The sequence below is a fragment of the Phoenix dactylifera genome, chromosome 2 (genome assembly GCF_051530095.1).
Source record: "Phoenix dactylifera cultivar Ajwa chromosome 2, Ajwa_hap1_PhDact_Kaust_v1.1, whole genome shotgun sequence".
NCBI lineage: Eukaryota > Viridiplantae > Streptophyta > Magnoliopsida > Arecales > Arecaceae > Phoenix > Phoenix dactylifera.
In genome coordinates, this window is record NC_143191.1 from 25,116,449 (window position 1) to 25,124,395 (window position 7,947).

Below are 7,947 nucleotides of genomic sequence, written 5' to 3' on the forward strand. Positions count from 1 at the left end.
ACTGGGGCCCTCTACATTAGTAGCATTTCTAATTCCTCTTTAGTGTCAAAAATCGAGGAAGATACCGCTTTTTCATTTTTTTACCTTTGGTTAAAAAAAAAATATTGCTTATTCCCAAGGCTTGTAAAATACTTTGAATAAGTTTTAGTTTATTTTTTTAAAAAAATAAAAATATGCCGAACGTAAAAAAACATTGTTAGCGTTAGGAATATATGAAGAAATGCTTATGTGAACAATTCAAGCGACTAATGCTATAATAATCCTTTCCTCTAGAACTACTCATATTGTCAATTTGGTATGAGAACATGTTGTCCATGTTCTTATAAATTTATTGCAAAATAAAATTATTTTAGTATATTATTCTTATGAGAACTTTAAGTGCAATGCATGTACTTTTCTTACTATAAATATAGCTAATTCTTGGCATATGTTTTTGTATGAAAATTAAGAGCAAAGATTATGCTATCTCTCCTTATGCTCAATGAACAATAGCAATGTAATCCAAGATTTGCTTCCACGTTTTTCTATTTTATTTTTAATTATTCAATAGTATCAAGCTCACCATTGATTTTAGGACTGAAAAGAGATTTAGATTAAAGATTGGATCAATCAATTTTTAGTTCCAAGTCCATTAATACCTTTACTTGCACACCCTTAAGCCTATAATTCTTGCCACGGTATCAAAGAAAAAGACACCAACTACTCTTTTCTTCTATACCACCATCAACTAGAGGTGGGCATTGGACCGAGCCGCCCATGGCCCGGCACGAGGTGGGCATTGGACCGGGCCGCCCCTATAATTCTTGCCACGATGTCAAAGAAAAAGACACCAACTACTCTTTTCTTCTATACCACCATCAACTAGAGGTGGGCATTGGACTGGGCCGCCCATGGCCCGGCACGAAGCGGCTGGCACGGCCCGCTTGCTACAGTAACGGACCATGCTAGGCACAGCTCATAAAAGGGGGCCGGGCTGGGTTAAGAATTTCTGACCCGCGGGCCAAGCCTGGCACGGCCCATAAGGGCCCGGGCTGGCACGATTCGTGGGCCAAGCACGGCACGGCCCGCGGGCACAATTTTTTTCCCCAAAATACCTCTCAAATTAGCCATTTTATGGCTGTTGGGAGGGACAAAATGGGTAAAAAGCCACAAATAGCTGTTATGGGCCAAAAAATAGCCGTTATGAGCCATCCATAACGGATATTTTTTTTTGGACAGGCACAGCCCGTGCCGGGCCCGGCATGGCCCGCCACCCTATGGGCCTAGGGCCGTGCCGAGCTTAGCCTTTAGGTTAAGCGGGCCGTACCTGTTTAGTAACAGGCCGGGCCAGGCACGGCCCGTTTCGTCTGTGGCCCGGTGGGCCTGGACCGGGCCGGGCCCGACACGGCCTAATGCCCATCTCTACCATCAACCATCCCTTACTTTGATCCTGTTATCGATTCCCCCACCACCCTACCCAGGCCCGGCCCGGCCCGATGCCCATCTCTACCATCAACCATCCCTTACTTTGATCATGTTATCGATTCCCAACCCCCAACCCCGCCCCCCCCCCCCCCCCCCCCCCCCCCCCGTATTATTAGTCCTCATCTTCTTTTGCATCTCTTTTGCATCATGGAGCACCACCCTCCCTCTACTCGATGCTTAACTATAAATTCCCTTCTTAGCATATTGGCAGCCACCACTTTTAGGACCCTCTTTCGTAAATCCTCCAACTCCTCCTTATCGGCCTTGGTTGTGTTTTATTTTAATCATTGTGAAATATCATTAAAACAAAAGGAGAAAAAAATGGACCAAAAAGAAGGAAGTGGATTTAAATAATAGAAATATTAAAACTCTATCTTGTCTATCATTTTGGAGAAAGTAAAAAATAAATAGCATAATTTGTTTTGCAATTCTATTAATTGAATTTGAAATCTTCCAGAAATCATTTAGGATCTTGATGTTCAAATAACATGGAATACAAAGTTTGGAAGTGGAGGGAGAGGGAGGGGGGTGATAGAGAGGGGGAAGGAGAGAGAGAGGAGGAGGAGAAGAGGAGGAGGGGCTTTCACAAAAATAAGTATTAAACATTTAACTGTTACCTCAAATCATAACCATTTACCATTGCTACAGATTAAATAAGAGACATCCATTTCAAAAATATGAACCATCCAAAAAAAATATAAGATAATGAAGCAAATCCATTGTAATCCAAATAAATTTATTGTCAGCCCCTTGATAGTGTCTTTATCCAAAATTAATAAATTGAAATTGGCCACTCATTAGTAGTCTATGTTTCTCCTTTTTAATCTTTGAATTGCACTATGATAAACCAGATTGGATGGTGCTTTTTGATTCAATCTTTCTACATTGAAACTTTCTAATAGTTATTTTTGGCTCAACTAATGTACGTGAATGTAAAATTTTTTTAAAATCCTAAAACTAAGGTTGAGAAGATTATATCTATCTTCTAATTTGTAAGGATTATATATCTTTTTCTATTTAAACAAGCACAATGAAAGTAATTATAATCATAGTTATCCATTTTTTTTTCAACTATTTGAGGTTGGCTTTATATATCCTTATTCATCAGGTATTTTTGGGACCGTCTTCGGTATTAAATTCTATGTTTAATGATGTTGACAGAAGAAATGGTTTGACCAAGAAAATAACGCATGTTTGACCATGATTATCATTGATATTCCTCATGTAGTATGAGGTGCATATATGATTTAGTAGGTTTGGATGCTCCATGATAAGAAAAGATAGAAAGTATTATGTAATCATTAATTTTTAAAATATTTCCATTTTCTTTTGTTTATTATGCAAACATCTATTTCTAATCAATTATTTCTTTTAGTAGTTGCTACATGATGTACATAACAACTTATTGTGATGCTCAAATGAAAGATAGTCGGTACGTTGCAAGAACATATAAATCTCAAATATGTGGACATCCCTCACCTAGAAATGTCATTAGTTTCAGCTATCTTGGTTTTTATAGTCTTACCAGTATTGCATTGAGAAAATAGATTTGGAGTCGTCAATTTCATCTCATGCATATGGATTGCTCGACCATTGTGCTTAGATTGCAATATGTTCAATTTTTGTTTATTTGAATTTTCTTACCAAAAAAGTTGATAACTATTACACGCATGTTGCATATTGGTCTCAACGGATCTCATCCATGCTAAGAACTAATAAAACAATAATCTTATCATATAGCATAACTATCTCATTTATCACGTATATACTATAATGATTTCAATGTTTATTACCAATTATACGCAGCAGTCACATGTAACAATAATATAAGTACTGATTATTTGAATAAATTCCTTGCTGGTTACACAATTTATTGAGAAAATAAGTTCTTAACCTTTTGTTCCCATTAATTAGTTAAAATTCTGAGCTATAGCATGAGACGAAAGCATCAAGTAATTATATCAATTAAATCTATACCTTCTTCAACATTTTGGTCTCCTGTCCACCTATTTGTTTCAACATAACGACTTGAACAATGTTTTCCTGACATTTTCTACTAGATCCTTTGATCATTACCGGTGTTGGCAATGGAATCATTTTGTACACATTCTTTTTTGAAAAAAACCACCTAACATTATCCAAGCCATCATACAGCAACTATTATTTGTAATGAGCTAAAATAATAATTTTTTTTTTTGCATGAATCTCTTAAATATCGAATTTTACATGAATATTGTTCCAAAATTGATATTTGCATATATACCCTCGTCAAACATTTGTTTTGCTATTATTCATTTTTCATCTTTATTTTTTGCATATGTACCTACGACATCTAACGCTGTTAAAAAAAGTAACGATTTCAAATTAAAATGCCTAAAATATCTTTAATGGGTAGATGTGAAGAAAAAAAATTTATAAGGCGATCGTGATGGAAGACAAAAAATTAATTTCAAAATTTTATTTATTTTTAATTAAAATAAATATGGTTTTTATTAATGGTGTTAGAAGAATTGTTATATTAGGAGCATTTATGTAAAAATAGTATTTTATAAAAGTACTGAAATAAATATAAGTTTTAAAAGAATATTTATGTAAGTTTTAATTTTTAGAAAAATATTTATGCAAAAAAATTTAATAACAAACCGTCTTTCTTTTTGTCAGTTTCGGATCTTAAAATTACCCAAACCTGACCGCATAAGTTATCGGATCCTTACATGATGGGTTTACTGGATGTTAACTCAAAAGCAATCCAACCTCCTGCCGCCAAACCAAAGTTCCAAAAGCGCTGCCCCCCGACCCCGCCTCGTCCGGACCCTCCTCCGCTCCTGCCGCGCCGCCCACCACCTCCGCCCCCTCCTCGTCCGCCTCGTCGTCGCCGGCGTCGGCCTCCAACCCCCTCGCCCTCGCCGCAGGCCACCCCGCTGCCCCCATCCTCTCCCGCCTTCCTCTACAGCCTCCTCATCCACGCCTTCTCCCGTAGGGGCCGCCGCCCCTGCGAGTACCTCACCGCCTTCTCCTTCCTCCTCAACCATGGCGGTGGCTCCCTCCCCGACCGCTTCTCCTTCCCTATTCTCGCCAAACCAGCTCCAATCTCCGTCTCGTCTTAGAAGGCCAGCAGACCCACTCCCAGGCCCTGAAACACGGGTTTTAATCCGATGTCTATGCTGTAAATACTCTTCTCCGCTTGTATTGTTCTTGTCAGGTCATGGATTCGGCTCAGAAGCTCTTTGATTCGGCTCCGAAGCATTTGATATCGTCTCTTGGAACACGATTGTCGATGGGTACGTGAAATCCGGGGGAATGTAGGTCGCCAGGCGGCTTTTTGATGAAATGCCGGTGAAAAATGAGGTATCTTGGAGAGCGATCATTTCGGATTATTCCGGGAAGGGTGAGCTGGACGTACCTCAATCCTTATTTGATAAAATGCCAGTTGGGAGGAACATCATGACTTGGAATTCAATGGCGTCCGCGTTCGCAAGGCGTGAGTTGTTGCTGTTGGCAAGGAAGCTGTTTGACAAGATGCCAATTAGGAATGTGATGTCATGGAATTCGATGGTTTCAGTGTATGCTTTGAATGGGTATATGGATTTGGTGAGGGAGTTATTTGATCTAATGCCGGAAAGAGGTGTGGTTTCTTGGAGCTGCATGATTTCGGGCTATGCAGAGTAATCATGAAGGCACTGCACCTCTTTAAAAAGATGTAACTGGAGAAGAGTGCAAAGCCCATTGAAGTTACAATGGTCAATATGCTCTCAGCTTGTCCACATCCTGCAGCCTTGGATCGGGGGATGTGGGTCCGTGCTTACATCAACAAGAACCAGATGACTTAGGATAATGACTATAGTCTAGGGTATTGATTCATATGAATGCCAAGTGTGGAAGCATCGAGACAGCTGTTAAACTCTTCCATGCACTGTCTAGAAAGAATATTTCTAGGTGGAATGCTCCGATCATAGGGTTAGTGATTAATATGGCAGCTTGTGAGTCTCTTGTAGCCTTTGAGTTGATGTAGTGATCAGGGACAAAGCCCAATGACATAACCTTTGTGGGGATGTTAACTGCATATACTCACAGTGGGTTGGCGGATGAAGGGTGCAGGTACTTTGTGAATATGTCAAAAGTTTATGGGGTTCAGCCTGAGATGAAGCATTATGGTTGCATAGTTGATTTGTTGATTCGGGCATGGTTGTTGGAAGAGGCAGAAGGGATCGTGAGAAGCATGACAATGGAGCCAGATGTGATGGTATTGGGTGCCTTCTTGGTACTTGTAGGATTCACATAGAGATCGGAATTGTAGATGAAGTGAGGAGTCAAGTTCTCAAACTAGAGCATCAGCAATCTGGTTACTGTGTTGTACTATCTAATATCTGTGCTGCTGCCAGTAGATGGGATGATGCCTCAAAATATGAGGATTTTATTGAAGCATAGTGACATCAGGATTGAACCAGAGTCTAGTTGGGTTGAATTAGATGGAGTTGCTTATGAGTTTGTTGCAGGAGATTGTTCCCATCCAGAGGCCAGCATGATATATTCCTAGCTAGATGAAATCGGGAGAAAGCTAAGACATGAAGGATTTTCCCAGTGACTGAAGATGTTCTGTTAGATTTAGGCGAGGAAGATAAAGAGACTTGGCTTTTGAGGCACAACAAGAAGCTTGCTTTAGCATTTGCCTTGCTAAGGGCTGTACTTCTGTCAACAATAAGAATTGTGAGGAACCTACAGTTATGTGGGGATTGTGACTGCCATTTATTTATAAAGCATGTGTCAAAATTACATGCACAACAAATTCTTGTGAGATATCAGATGAAGATCCATTTTCACCATTTCAAGGGTGGCCTTTGTTCATTCAAGGATTATTGGTGATATTAAAGCATTGCTGAAACCCATATTTTCTCACATGGGTTGCAATAAATTTCAAAGATTGTATTTGGTGGCGCCAACTGCTGCTAGATGACTGCATTGTGCTTGAAGTTTAAGATGCTCTTTTAGCCAGCAGAAGGAACCTTACCAAAATGCAATGAATTCAATAGCTTCTGCTGATCTTTCATCAAATAGTTTACTACAATCAGATGATCAGCTTGAACAGCTGAAGGATTTTACTCGGTACCTCATCTCAAGAAAGCTGTCGGCATCTTTAAGATGCCTTAGAGAGATCTATGGTTCCTGAGAACATGGTGAGCAATGAGGTCTCAAGGAGAGTGCGTCAGTTGCTCATATTTTGCGGGGGAAATGATAATATTCTACCTCATGTTTGGTCACCTCCCATCCATCGTGGATGTTGATATGGAATAATGGTGATAAGCCACTCCAGTACAATTTTTTTTTCTTTTTGGTGGCTTTACTTGATCTCTTGTTAATAAATATGCAAGTGGCTAGGCAGATTTTTACTAGAGTTGGGAGGAAGTTTGAACCATTCCAAACAAAAGGCACCACGTGTTTAGTAGCACAATGAGGTCTGCTTTGCTGTTTAAAAGTCAGCAAAAGACAAACTATTCCTAGAAGTTTTTGAAGCTGCAAAGAGATGATGCATCTCTATCAAAAGCAATAATACAAATCTTGACAAATGCAGAATCTTGACCAAAAGCAGAAATATAAATCTTGACAAGTATCCCTAGGACAACTAGATTTTGAGGCTTGATATTTAGGGCAGTTAGAAGAATGCAATTTCTCAAGTTCAGGAAGGCTGCTTTTCTTGTTGCTGATTAGGTCAGTGCTAGCTTCCATGCCTGTCCACCTCATGGCCAACACAGTAGTTCCGAGAACAGTGCTAATGAGGATTGAGCGGCTACTTCGGAGCTTCCTGTGGGGGTCGTATGGAGGGGGTCACGGGGTGCATCTAGTGGCATGGGAGAGCGTCTGCCTACCAGTGAGTGAGGGTGGCCTCGGGGTCTCGTCTCTGGTGGAGCGACGTGAGGCGCTGATTGCCCGACATGCAGCTCGATTCACGCTGGAGCCACAGGGATTCTGGAGTCAGACTATGGCTACCAGATATGGCCGTACTGGCACTGCAGGGGCGGTCCGCAGTGGGCGTCGCTGTTCATTCATGTGGCGAGAGATTGCCAGATACCTTCCCATGGTCGAGGAGAACACTAGATGGTTGATAGGAAATGGGCAGAGTATTGATGTGGTTGGTGACCCATGGGTGGGTGCCCTACCCTTGAGACGTTGGCCGACTACGGTTGACATCGAGGCAGTGGAGGGACTGCGGGTCTGTGACCTCCTTGTCCCGGGCGGGGTTGCCTGGGATGAGGATAGGGTGGGTTACATGTTTGGGGCACACTTAGCTGAGAGGGTTAGGTCCCTTCCGATCCCGGGGCATGTGGGTCCGGATACCCGGGTGTGGAGCACGTCGTGCAGGACCGGAGTGAGGGTGGGGGACCTCTCCCGTGTGCTCCGGCCAGAGCATGAGCCAGGGCCGGATTGTGCCTGGGTCTGGCGCCTAGGCCTCCATCCGAGGGTCGCACTGTTCTTATGGAAGGTTGC

General features: G+C 41.5%; 1 pseudogene; it reads left to right on the forward strand.

The window, feature by feature from the left end:
* The first annotated feature begins 4,179 nt into the window (after positions 1 to 4,179).
* On the forward strand, positions 4,180 to 7,160 carry LOC148714625 (pentatricopeptide repeat-containing protein At5g48910-like; annotated as a pseudogene).
* Positions 7,161 to 7,947: the final 787 nt, after the last annotated feature.